The sequence below is a fragment of the Elaeis guineensis genome, chromosome 8, assembly GCF_000442705.2.
Source record: "Elaeis guineensis isolate ETL-2024a chromosome 8, EG11, whole genome shotgun sequence".
NCBI classification, from domain to species: Eukaryota; Viridiplantae; Streptophyta; class Magnoliopsida; order Arecales; family Arecaceae; genus Elaeis; species Elaeis guineensis.
In genome coordinates this window covers 27,693,091-27,707,110 of record NC_026000.2, presented here as the reverse complement: position 1 = coordinate 27,707,110, position 14,020 = coordinate 27,693,091, and positions in this window count along the sequence as shown.

Below are 14,020 nucleotides of genomic sequence, written 5' to 3'. Positions count from 1 at the left end.
TATCAGAGGTTGATCAAGCAAAGATATCAGCATTTGTTTGTAGAAACTTGATCATTTTATCCTTTAAACCAGACTTAAGGTTTACACCGATTTGGACCGTTTTTCCCAGATCATCTCCCAAAGGAATAGCTTCAAACTTTTCTGTCGGTTTACCTTGGACTTTTTCGAGCTCATCCAATGCATCCAGTATGTCAACTGGCACAGTTTCCATCGATTGTTTTATTTTAGTAGAAATCAGAAAATACTATCGAGCCACCGTCTGGTCACTACGTATTTCATCAATTCCTTTCTTAGTCGGAAAATGCATCAGTAGATGGTAGGTAGAGACAATGGCTTTAAGAGTATTGAGACCAGGTCGATCGAGAATAGCATTATAGACAGATGAAACTCTGACCATCAGAAAAGTGAGCTGCATCGTTAACTGCATTGGCTCCTGTCTTGCTGTAATCGATAGAGTAATTTTTTCCTCGGTCGTCACTAAATTTTTTGAGAATCCAATGAGAGGAGTACTGACCCACGTAAGCTATCTAATCAAATTTATTTTTAAGAAAGCATCATAGAACAACACATCAGCAGAGCTTCTATTATCAACAAAAACTCTTTTTACATCGTACTTTGCTATCGTCATAGAGATGACGATAGCATCGTTATGAGGGTTTTGGATCCCCTTTACATTATTCTCAGAAAATAAAATAATATCTTTAGTTCTCTACCCTTTGGAAGATGGGTCATCAATGTCATATAGGATGTCGAATATCATGTTGATAATACCAGCAGTTGGTCAGTTGTGGTCCTCAGAAGTTCTTTCTATTGGAGGCCTATACTCCATAATTTTGGTCGGCCTGATATATTTATCAAGGTAACTTCGGCGCGCCAAGATCTCTATTTCATCTCGCAGCTGCCTGCATTATTCGGTATCATGATCATAATCTCGATGGAAGTGGCAGTATTTTTGCTTGTCTCTCTTCTTTGGAGGAGCCTTCAAAGAATCAGACCTTCGAAGATGCCTTTCTCCTTCAATTTTCATCAGAATCTAAGCTCGGGGGGTGGACAGAAGGGTATAAGAATCAAAATGCTGAGGTGGACTTCTTGACCTCAGATTTTTTCGAAATCGATTTGAGTTTTCAGTCTGCTATACTTTATTATTTTTCCTTGATCGTTTCTTCCTATTTTTGTCCTTCCTTATCTGCCTTAAGATAGTTTCTTCCTCTTTGGGCTGAGCATACTTACGCACCCAGTCGAGCATCTAGTCATAGGTGTCCGAAAAATTTTTAATTCAGAGAAAAGATTAGATGGTTACTTCGGAGTTTTTTTTTTCAAAGTAGACATGATGACTGATTCATTGAAATTTTTTATTTCAGGATGGTCGCGTTAAAATGAGCTATATACTTTTGAGGTCCTCTCCCTTTTGTTGCTGAACAGAGAAAAGACTATCCACATGCCTCAAATGAGGTCGGTTAGTACCAAAATAAGTGATGAACAGCCTCCTGAGCTGCTCAAAAGAAGAGATGGATCTTTACACTAGTCTGAAAAATTACACCCTCACTGTCTTCTTGAGGGTCATAGGAAAAGCAATGCATAATAGGATATTGGAAGTCTCTTGTAAAGTCATGAGGGCTCTATAACCCTCGATATGATCTATTGGATTAGCAAAGCTATCTAAAGACTCGATGGTGGGCATCTTGAATCGATTTGAAATCGATTTACTCAAGATCTCATGAGAGAAAGGAGACCGAAGATTGAAACTATCTTTATTCTAAGATCGACCTCCTACCTGGATCTCCATCAGATGTCTTTTAAGATCTAGGACCTTATACTCTAGATCACCTCCTCTTTGAACTTTTAGAGTACTGGGAGAAAATTCACTGTCAGCCTCATCAATATGGTGTTTATTTTGATGGGTTGGTTGAGGACTGTGCTGAGACAAAGCATTCAGAGGAGAAACTTCCTTCGGCTATTGCTCCTCCTTCTTTTGAAGCTGTTGAATGACTGTGTCAGGGCTTGGACTTGCGGAACAAAGAAGCTGAACTATTGTGGATCAACAGTAATTGATTGCTGTGATGGCATCTCAAGTGCTCCTTCTAGAGCGGAGAGAGAGATGCTGAGTTCGTGACTTGATCATTTTTTTTATAAAAAAAATTAGAAAGGACCATTCTTCTAGTGCCAATCTATTGCTGCAAGGCTCAATATCTGAAGTAGGATGGATCAAATCAAATGAGGTTGGGCTGGAGTGATCTTTGCGATCCGATGGAAATTTCTTCAATCTACAAAATCAGTCAAAAAATCGGATGGAGATCTTTCGATTCTTGATCCTCTGATACTTAAGTCAGTTTGAACTTGAAAAATATAAATGAAAAAGAGTAGGAGAGCAAGAGAGATCGAATGAAACTGGAGGAGAACTGGGTAGGAAGCAAGATTTTGATCAAGTTTTCTACTGACAGAGTCTCCCCTAGTTTCAGAGAGCAGAACTTCCTAATGAAGGATCCCTAACTCTCTATTTATAGAGGGATTGAGGAGGCCATTCCAAAGTTTATTAGACTGTTAGAGAAGTTTGTTAGGCGGTTAGAGAGCTACCTGTAAGTGAGCTGGCGTATATCTATGCATATTAGGCAGTTAGAGAGTTACCTGTAAGTGAGCTGGCGTATATCTATGCATATGAGTTAGACATGAGATCATACCTGGCTGTATCTACCAACCGTATATGAGATCATGGTCAGTTGTGGCTTGGTTGCAGAAACTACCGCGGGTATTCACAGAACAATCAAGTCCGTCAATATAATAGTTCACTTCGGTAGATGACTCGAATGAAATAGAGACTAGTCATAATAATCATTCCAAATATAAGAGATATTATAATTTAGGTCGATAAATATCCAACCTAGATATTCCTTTGTCAGCTAAGACTTATCATCCTGGACATAGAATATCAGGGTGTCTCTTTTTCAGATCGGTAAAATACCGACTTGAATATGCTCTGATCTGTTGAAATTTAATGCTTTGAGAGTGATATCTCTTTGATCTCATATGTTGATGCTGCGTGTCTGGGGACTAGTTTGATGCACCAATAGATCGTATAGAATATAAATATGCTTGATTGTTGAAAAGGTAATTTCATGTCTAGTATGTTTGCCATAAACAAGGGTTCAGATATCGGCAAGCCCTGCTTATGTCTTCTAGGATCTAGAATGAGAAAGTGAAGAAGTTAGCCGCAAATATGGCTCTATCACCCACAAGCCTATCTTGTGAAAAACAAGACAAATCTAAACATGTGTCTGAAAGATGAGCAAGCATGGATAACATTAACGTATATCTCTATATCTATTAAATGGATAGAAGAGAGAAAACTCTACCTCATGGAAATTTTAAGAAAATTAGAAGGAAAATCATAGAAAATTTTCAAAAGAAATCCAAAAAATATAATAAAATGGAAAAATTTTGTCTTCCAAATTTTGCTAATCACTAGTTATCTAAATCTATTACATGAAGCAATCAAAAGTTATCTAAATTTGTCATAGAGGAAAATCATATAGGAAAAAATATCTCTGCAAAGTTATCTAGGATGCATTTGGTTTGCAATTGGACTTGGAATTTCTGGATGTGTTTGGTTTCTGATCAAAATTAGAATCGAAATGAAATTTAAATATTGTAGGATTGAAACATTTCCATCTCTATTGAAATTAGAATAGGATTGGAACTCCCTCCAACAAACGGAACGAACAGGAGTCATTTAGTCCATTTTTATTTTAGAGTCCAACTAATCCCAACCAGACGTACCTCTATTTTTTTTTTTTTTAGTCTAAAGATATCTAATTTTTATTTTTTTTCAACTCCAAAAAAAAAAAAAAAAGGGAGAACCATGAAAAAACAATGAACCAAAAAGTCAATCTAAAGTTATCTAAATATCTCATATCTAAATTTGTTATGTAGACCAACCAAAAGTCAACTACATCCATCATTGGAGAAATGGAAAAACCGTACAGAAAAAAACATAGAAAACAACTCTCTGTAAAGCTATCTAAATCCTTCAGAATTCTAGCACGCAAAAAATACCATCTTGCAAAGCAACACTTGTACCAAATATTTGAATGCGCAGCCACGCGATGGACAAAACACAAATTGCAGTTACATAAACTAGCTTCCTTCCTTAATCTGATTATTGGTAATTTAATAAGCAATTATATAGGGAGAAACCCAGGAAAATAAGGAAAGATTAGTCAAAGGGAGAAAATTGTTAGAGAAAAGATCGGAGCCCTACCCTTTACAAACCAGGATGAAAGCAGAGTATTATGGAGCTTGATTATCATGGAGAAAGGATGGGGAGGAAAAAAAAAAAAAAAAGGGAAAGATAGGCTATGAAGGTGGAAGAAGAGTTAGCCGGACAAAAGTATAAAAGCCTTGGAGAGGATAAAAAATAATATAATATATTGAGTAAATTACTTTGACCTCTCTCGAGATTTAGGATAATTATATAATCCCACCCAATATTTTGAAAATAGATGCATAGCCCCCTGATCAAATAAAAAATACTTAAAATTTGAAATATAAAAAATTATCAAAATAAAAAATATAAGATATTTTAAGACTTAAATCGGTTAGATAATAATGATATTAGTAAAACCATTAGTTTATTTAACAGAAAGATATTTATAGGAGGTTACATGTCATGCATATATCAAAAGTTAAATAGTAGAATGTATATTTCCAAAATATTATGCGGAAATCAATAATTACCTCAAGCTTTGAGAAAGGTCATTATAGTTTACTCAATACATTTCAAGCGAAAATTTTTTCCTGCCTTAAGTGAGGGAAGGTAAGATCATTAAAAAGGCCATTTTTACAAAAATTAAAAATGAAACGACCTTTTTTACAAAAATCCTAAAAGATGTAATATTTCTACTTTTAAATTCCATCAATTTTATCTTTTGATATTTATTAATTTTTTTTCTTTTCTTCTTTGGACTTAGAGTATAAAACTAACTAATAACCTATGCTGTGTATTAAACTCTCTCTTGGTATTACAATTTTTATATGTTGATCTTTCTTTTCTCTAGGTGAAAATGTAATCTTTTTTGACAAACTTGATTTACTCTTTAAAGTTAATAAGCTTCATCTCTCTTCTTAAAAATATATGATTATAGTTATTAGATCATAATCTATTGTGAACTCAAGAATTGAGTGTTTCATGAAATTTTTTATCCTCAAAACCAAAATCCCACATACTTTACATCCCATGCTTCTCTTTTCTGTATACCCATTTAAGTCATTATCTATAAGTATCCTTTCTCTTTCAGGAGTATTACATCAATCCATCCATTTCGTCCCAAATTATTGCTTAATCCTCTCCTATTAGCCACCTTATAGTGCCTAAATACTAATCATATCAATAATCTTCTCATCTAAAAGTAATTTAATAGCTATTAATCTATCACTTATCCTTTTTATATCTATATTAATATCTTTCATTTCGTCATTGATTATTACTTCTACACTATAATTTCTATTATCATATTTTCCTACATATAATAGTTTATAACCATCCCCTATATCCTTGGATTAACTACCTTTCTTTTTTTCTTTTTGTAAGCAAGCAACATTGATTTTCCTATGTGTAATTGTATCAATTAGTTCTCTACTATTTCTAGTCAAAGATTAAATCTATAGTCATATTCTTTACACGATGTAACTTCTCATCTCTAACTGCTTCAATTGGATATCATTATGCTAGATTACTACTAGAAGACTCTCTAATCCTAAATACCTCTTACTTATTTGTTGCTACAAGTAGGTTACATTGTTGTGGGTTATCTTGATACAATTTGAATAATTCAGAATTTTATCTAAAAAGACTAACTAAAATGTTCCATTTAAGTTCCTTAGTCCTATATAAATACCTAGCATTTATCTTTTGCATAATCAATATGGGACTACATGCATCCTTGCATGGGTTCTCACATGCTTTTCCCATTTAAGCCCTGCATCCTCGCTAGATTAGGAGTCTAAAGTCATTCAAATCCAATATGAAATGTTCTAACATTCATGCACATCAAATTAGAATTAACTTTATAGTTATTGATATATTTGTATGATCGACTATCAACCTAACATTAACTCTCTACCTTTTTCATCTAGGCTTAGGACATATTCATTGAACTTGTGGTGATGTCAAATTAGAGTGCTGATGAATGGAAGCATAATGGAGTTTAGTATAGGTGCAAGGACTAATGAAGATTAAGATTCAAGGAGGCTACTTTCATGCAGGTGGATGAGGCTTATGAGATGGAGCCAGCTAATCATCCTATTTGCCAAGGACTTGACCTATGTTATAGCCATTTGTGTCATCTATTTGTAAATGCACAACATTTTTTCTCCTTTATCTCTAGAACCTGACCATTCTTAATTAGCTCAACACTCATTACTAGGATTTAATTAAGAAAAATTGTAGGAACACTCTTTCAATTTTAGCTCAATTTCACCTACATCCTTTATACTTTAAAAAGTGTTAAACTGATCTTTTTAGTTATCGATATATTGCAATGTAGTTCAATCATTCATTTACCAATAAATGATGTTATCTTTTTCTTTCAATGGATAGAAGTGTCCCTTACTCATAGGTGGGCTTGGAAGAGGAAGAAGAAGATGATGAGGAGGGAGCCACCATGGAGGGGGATGGCTCATGGACAGCTTGAAGGAGGAGAAGGGGAGGAGGAAGTGAGGAGGTGATCAATCAAAGAGGAGAGAGGAAGAGGATGAGAAGAGAAAGGAGGGAGGAAAAGGATGAGGAGGAGGGGGCAGCATAGAGAGAGATAGTTTATGGATAGCTTGGAGGAGGAGGAGGGGATCAATCGAAAAAGATGGAGGGAGAAGGGAGGAGGATGAGGAGGAGGATGAGGAAGGGAAGGTGGTAGAGGAATGGGTAGGGGAGGAGGGAGCTCCAATGGAGGAGAAGAATTAGTGAGTATTAGATGTGTACCCTAGAAGCTAATTTTGAGTCAATTTTGGTTGATGCATACTTTTCTCTAAGGCATATTTTTATATTTATCGGGCAACTTTTAATTATCAATCATGTTGTATGTATTCATGATTTGTCTAAGAAATTAACAAACATGATTTTATATATTCTCAAAGTATTGAAAATTTGAGACGTACATCATTAGTAGTTAATTTCTAAATGCTTTCGATCGTAGGATTGTCATGGAGGACAGTGATCAATTTGTTTAAGATCGGTGCACGATTCATCTTCCTTTTGGACAGATGGATCTCGAGTCTGTAGTGTGAAAATATTGAAGTGAGAGTACAGGTGGTTGTTAGAGAACAACTTACATTGAGCGTGACCAACACGAAAAATCAATTGGATGCCTACTCACTCGTCAGTAATTTTCTCGATGCTACAGTGGTATGTCTGGTCCTTTGACCTATGGTGTGTTGGCTATTCGCAGTGAGGCTACTTAGTTTGACTGCACGTTTTCTTGGTCCCAAGCTATTCGGGTCCTTACTATGTATGTTAGCTATTGTAAGTTCAGATTCACTATTTGGAGTAGGATACACCTAAAGAAAATCTATCGATCTTGGTAGAAAAGGAGTAGTCCTATGCAATTCATAAGATTGAGTTCAGAAAGTCTCTAACTAGAGTAAATATGAATACTAGAAAAGAGTTTTCGTAGAATTCACAGATGAACTCGAGTCGAACTAATCTAGCATATGACTGACGATGGAGTTTGACGAGTTCTCCATGACCTCCGTCTAGTCGGGACACAAGATAAAGGAACTGTATTACACGATAACTACACCTAGAGGTTTATTCTTCTGTTCTGCTGAGTTGTCACTATATACTGCTAGACGTCACTAGTGGATGGTGAGAACTCACTAGGATTATTTTCGGATCAATGATCCTTATTGGGGTGAGTTAGAATTGTTCCAACCCATTGAAAGGAGTTTCGACGATACTATGATGGAGATCATGGTATGTCTCACTACCAAATAAAATGAAACCTATGGGGTCACACACAAAAGAGATTCTTGTCTGATCATATAGCTGATCGATGATTATAAATCATTGAAGGATAAAATCATCAATATGATTAATGATTAACTTTATGCAAATGTTGTAATTAGATAATTCACTAAGTATTAGTGAATCATAGGAGGATTAATTAGCAATTAGATTGCTAATTGGTTCAATTTGATTAAGCAATTGAGATTCGGATCAAGTCTAATTGAATTGGATTCAATTTGACTAAGATTGGATTTGATTAGATCGAGCCTAATTGCAAGGAATATTAATTCTTGATTTGATTAAGATTTGGATTCAGTTAATTTCTAATAAGATTAGGATTTAATTGAGGATATTAGGTTCCTAATTTGATTAGGTTCCTTCTTCATATTTGGATCAAATCGAATCGGATTCAGTTTAATTCAAATTTGAAAATCTTAGAGTCTATTGGAGTTGGGACTCTCTCTCCACCGTCCCTCCTTTGGTTTTCAGGCCCCATATTCCATAACAAAAATATTTTGATGTGAGTAATAATTTGTGTAAAAGTTCTGGGTGCAGATATGAGAGAGGGAGGTTGTTATGGCAGGTAGTTGGTTGATGACTCATCCATCTTATGTCTTGATCTCTTTCCTAGTTTGAATTTGATTCAAATCAAGGATAGAGATAAGAAGAAAAACTAATCTGATTTTTATGGAATCTTTTGGCGGCACCTAACAACCTCTCCCTTTGTGCATTGAGAAAGGAATAGCGTGAGAAATCAGATCTGATTTTCACACCGTTCTTTATTTCTTGGCAACAATTATTTGGACACCAAAATTGTTTGACGTGTGATAGGTGGTGCGCCCTCTCCTAAGAAACCCTAATCCTCCTTATAAATAGGAACTAATTTTTAGACCCTATGATGATGAGAAAAATCAAAAAAATTAAGAGAAAAATATTCTTAAAAATTTGAGTCCTCTTCCTCTCCATTTTTCCTAGTTTTCAAGAGAGCTTGTGAGATCTGTGAGAGAACAATCTCAGCTATCAAAGAAGAGTCTTCTATAAGAGAGCTAGCACTCTGATGAAAATACCTACCTTTGATCGAAATGAGTCATCGTATGGATACCTATGAAGGTCGGATGCATGTGTGGCTAAAGGAATCCATTCAGATCCACGATCATCGACTGCAGTGTAGATCGACCCGCGCAAAAGTATTGAGATTCGATCTCAATATTTTTTTTTATTTTTTAGATTATATGCATGTCATAGATCTAGGGGCTTGGGTAGTATAGATTAGATATGTTGCATGTGGAGTTAAAAGGGTTTAACCTAGATCTAGTTTTTGCTGTGATAAAAAATTATTTAGAAATTCATACGTACAACCTACCCGATTTCTAATAGTGGTATCAAAGCCACTGATTTTTTTTTACATATATAATCTGATTTCTAATTTAGATCTAAAAATATGAGTGGTTTAAAATTGATCTTGTGTTGATATAAGGTTGTCTTGATATAGAGTTAACCCTCTATATTGAAAAGATTGTCCTAGCACAAGATTGATAGTTTTTGAAAAATTATTTTCGAAACTTTTAAATCAATTTTTTAGATCTGAAATTAGATATGTTTAATCATATTAGATCTGAAATTAGAATGATTAAAAATTTACATCAAACTGATATAAGGTTATCCTGATATAGGATTTATCCTTTATATTGAAAAGATTATCCTAGTCCGATGCAAATCGATTTTTGAAAAGATATTTTTAAAATATTTTAATTATTATTTTAGATCTAATTTTATATATATGAGATATATGTTTTATTAATTTTAGATCTGAAACTTAATATATATGTGTGATATATAGTTGTAGTTTAGATCTAAAACTGCATGCATGTGAGATATATTTTAAATATAGATCCTTTAATACATATGTTAGATATATATTTTGATTTATTTTAGATCTAGATATTTATGTATATATTGATATATATTTTTGATTATTTTAGGTCTAAAAATGATGTATATGATATATGGTTTGTACACCCATGGTCTAAAACTTACTTTTCAGTCAAACCCTAGATCTAAAACTATAGGATCTTTATTTTTGTTGCATGGTAAAATTATTTAGATTTGAAAATTATTTTTCATCTAAACTGAAACTTTAAATGATGTAAAGAAAATATAAAATTATGGCTGATCCATAATGCATAATGCACTTAATTAAGAATTAAGATTTGAAATTAAAAGATCTAAAATTATAAATTTAAGATCTAAATTTCAATTACATAAAATATGGGCTTGGGTATGCATTGAACCAATTAGGTGTAGAGATTAACTACAATAGGGTCCATGATTAGATCAGGTTAGAACTCTTTTTTCAATTTTGAGTAGTTGATCGAACCCAATCAGATATTGATGGATTTGGATCAATAGGGGCTCAAATTGAGATTACTTGTATTTGATCAATCAATTCATACTTGATGTGAATTGATTATCTCAAGATCGAATTTGGCTCCTTGGTTCGAGCTTGAATAATTAAGTCAACGAATTCGATTCTAATAAACTATTTAGTGTCTAAGGTAAGTTTGGCATTCTTGATCGATGATTTTTAATTGGAAGCTACTTAGATAGATGGCATCTACAGTGAGTTAATGGCATATCCCTTCCATCGATCTTACTTATTGGCCATTTGGTAGATTATGGATTGAGCCTGGTTGATTAGTGATTCGTGTTCATCCATGCCAGCTAGATTGGTCGACATAAGATGGACTGACCTAAACCAATTTTAGTCATTACATTTAATGTAAATGACTAAGTAGATGAGATCTAAATTAAATCTCCTTAATTAAATATTAAGTCTAGCGATCTTCCACCATTGTAGAGATGTGGGTGCTTTTTCTAGCGTTGATCGTTTTCGGCTAGTTACAGTGGTTCGATTATATCGAGAAAATACAACCACTCTATTGGCATCTAATGTCTCAAGGTGGGATGGGGTTGGGTCCAATAACTATTAGGTAAGGGATCCAATGACGGCTCTACGTCCATTGGTGAATAGTGGGTTGGATTTAACTAAGAAATATACCAATAACTGTTAGATGAGGCTACAGAATTTACAGACCAAGCCGCTGCAATATGCTTTGAGAAGCATCTGGATAAAAAGTTATTCATGCATTAGTGTACGTGTCACTAATAACTGTTAGGTGAGGTACCGTACATCGATGGGACTGCAGCATTCACTAAAATCACTTATCGCATTAGGGTTTCTGTTTCTCCACCTGAGGAGTGTGAGAGACTTAAAAAATTAGTGAAAGCCTTTATTTGTTTTTAAAGTCTCTAGAATAAATTTTTATAAGTGCAATCATCTGATTAAATCTTTACTCTCTCTGGTTAATTCTATCAGCTTCCAACCCTCTAGCTCAAATCCTAGATATCAACCACTTAACCAAAATCAATTATATATTCTGGCTCAAAAATTTAAGAATACTTCTTAGCTTTTAGAAATTAAGTCATGTTCTTGATCAGGTTAATCCAATATCATTAACTTGTCCAATCCATAGTCAACGAGCTATACTTGACAAATGGTTGGATATTGATAATTAGATTAGGTGCTATAAATTGGAGGTCCATGATTGTTGAACTGCAATATGTACATAAGGACATGTTGATTGCCAACGACATGCTAATTCATCTGTAACAGTTATGAGATAATCAGAGTCGTATAGTGCATGAGATGTGTGATGGGCAGTTTGTTCATGATCACTGTTTGATAATGATCAAAGATATTGAAGAGCTTGAGAAGCTCGACATGAACATGCACAAAGAATTGCTAATGGATTTGATCCTGCAATTTTTGATTCATATGGATAGTTTGTGAAACTATTATATAAATAAATATTATAGCAGTTTAACTGAATTGATCAATATGTTGGTAACTAAAAGGACTTTAAAAAGTTCAGAGGTACATATCTGGAAAGCCTAAAGAAACATAGACATACCTTTGGAAGATATATCGAGTTGCTCAAATTTGATCTTATAATTTTTTTCTTCTTCCAATTGAGTATTAGACTCTAGTGCATGTTACGCACTTCAATATAAGATCTAAGGGAAGGAAGAGGACTGAGGGAAGGTGTAGTGACTCTTTTGAGTCAGTGATGGTGCAAAAGTTGCACTGTGGCCATGGACACCTAATCTCAGTGATTACCGTTCTGAATTTTGTTTTCTAACATTTACATGGTGATGCATATGTAAACTTATTTGAGCAAACAGTAAATGTCATTAGTTTTGAGTGATCTAGAAATCAAATAATCTGAAGTATATAGGTGGTTCCTTAGGCTAGATCATATAGAAGAAGAAATGATTTATCGATTGAAGAAATATGAGCCTTTGGGCTCATTGACAGTCGAGTCGTATCTAGTCTATGAATCATCTCTTTGAAGATTAATGACCATACTGTCCTTTATGGAACAAAGGGATGGGATCGCTGAGATACTTATCCTAGTACATATTTGATGTGTACGACACATTTGATGAGTCACACGAGGAAGGTTATCTCTATTGCATTATCTTTATTGATGAGCAGTCATGGTATAGGTATGTATATGAGATACTAATTTGAAGCCTTTTGAAAGATTCAAAGAATTCAGATATGGAGTAGAGAAGTAAACCAAAAAATTCTAAAGGTACTTCGATTAGATCGATGATGCAATACTAAATAAAAAATTTTACGATTATCTTTAGAAAATGATATAGTTTCATAATAGAATCCTCCTAGTACACCTCAGCTCAACAGGATATCTGTGAGGAGGAATGATACTATATGAGATATGGTCTAGTCCATTATGAACTTCATTGATTTAACCTTTGTTTCTTTAGGAACAAGCTCAAATTTTAAAAATTTAAATTAGATTTCTTCTAAAGTTGGTTCTATCACATCGTATGAGATATGGTATGACGGACAAGTTAGAGGAAAGGTCTATCAGAGCTCGTTTTTGGGATATCCTAAAAATTTTGGGATGCCACTTGCTCTTCCCAATGGTTCACAATATGATTGTGACTAATCATGCTATTTTCTTGAAAACAGTGGGAGGATAAATCCAAAGAGAGAGTCTCTAAAAAATAATAAGTCATAGGATCTGTAGAACTTTTTCATAATGAGCCAGTATATGTAGTACCTCCTCCACCTCATAGATCTAGTAGCATCTTCCATCCTTTTGAAAAAAACTTAGTATTCTTACAGAGGATTAAGAGAAAGTATTTCTCTAGAAAGATTGGGAACATAGAGATGATCCTGAACCTACAATGAAACGATGTTGGACATCAACCTCGAGAAATAGATATGTAAATAGTCCTACTGAATGGATATCTTGGGAAGGTATTTATATGCAGTGGCCTATAGATTTCACTTCCAGTGATAAGAGATCACACTGTGAAGATCTATTCATAGATTTAAGCAGACAACTCGGAATGATATGATCAAATTATTTGATTTCATCAAAAATAAGGAGGAATCATGTGTTTACATAAAAGTCGATGGGAGGGCCATACTGACATTGGTTATGATGTAGTTGAATATAGAATTTTCATCAAAGACCTAGTACAAACGTCCTATATTTTGAGAATAAAGATCTATAGAGATAGATCTTAAAGGATATTTGTTTTTCACAAGTACATGAAAGAGATGTTGAAAGGGTTCAGCACAGAAACCTCCAAAAGAAATTGGTTATCCTCTTGGATATAGGTGTATGCCATATTATGTACTCAATTTTGTATATCTTACTATGAGAATCACGAGTAGATAGCACTGGATTGCTATGAAAAAACATCCCTAAGTACTTGAAAAGCATTAAGGGTTTCTTTTTGGTCTTTGAAGAAAGGTTAGAGCTAAGAGAGGAAGAATACACTGATGGTAAAATATCTACATCAGTATGTATTCTTGAGTTTTGTTGGATCGGTATATCGGAAGGGATCCAAGCAACTGATCAATGGAAGTTGAATATGCTGTAGATATGCAAAATGCATTCTGGTTCTTGTAATAGTTGCAAAACTCAATGT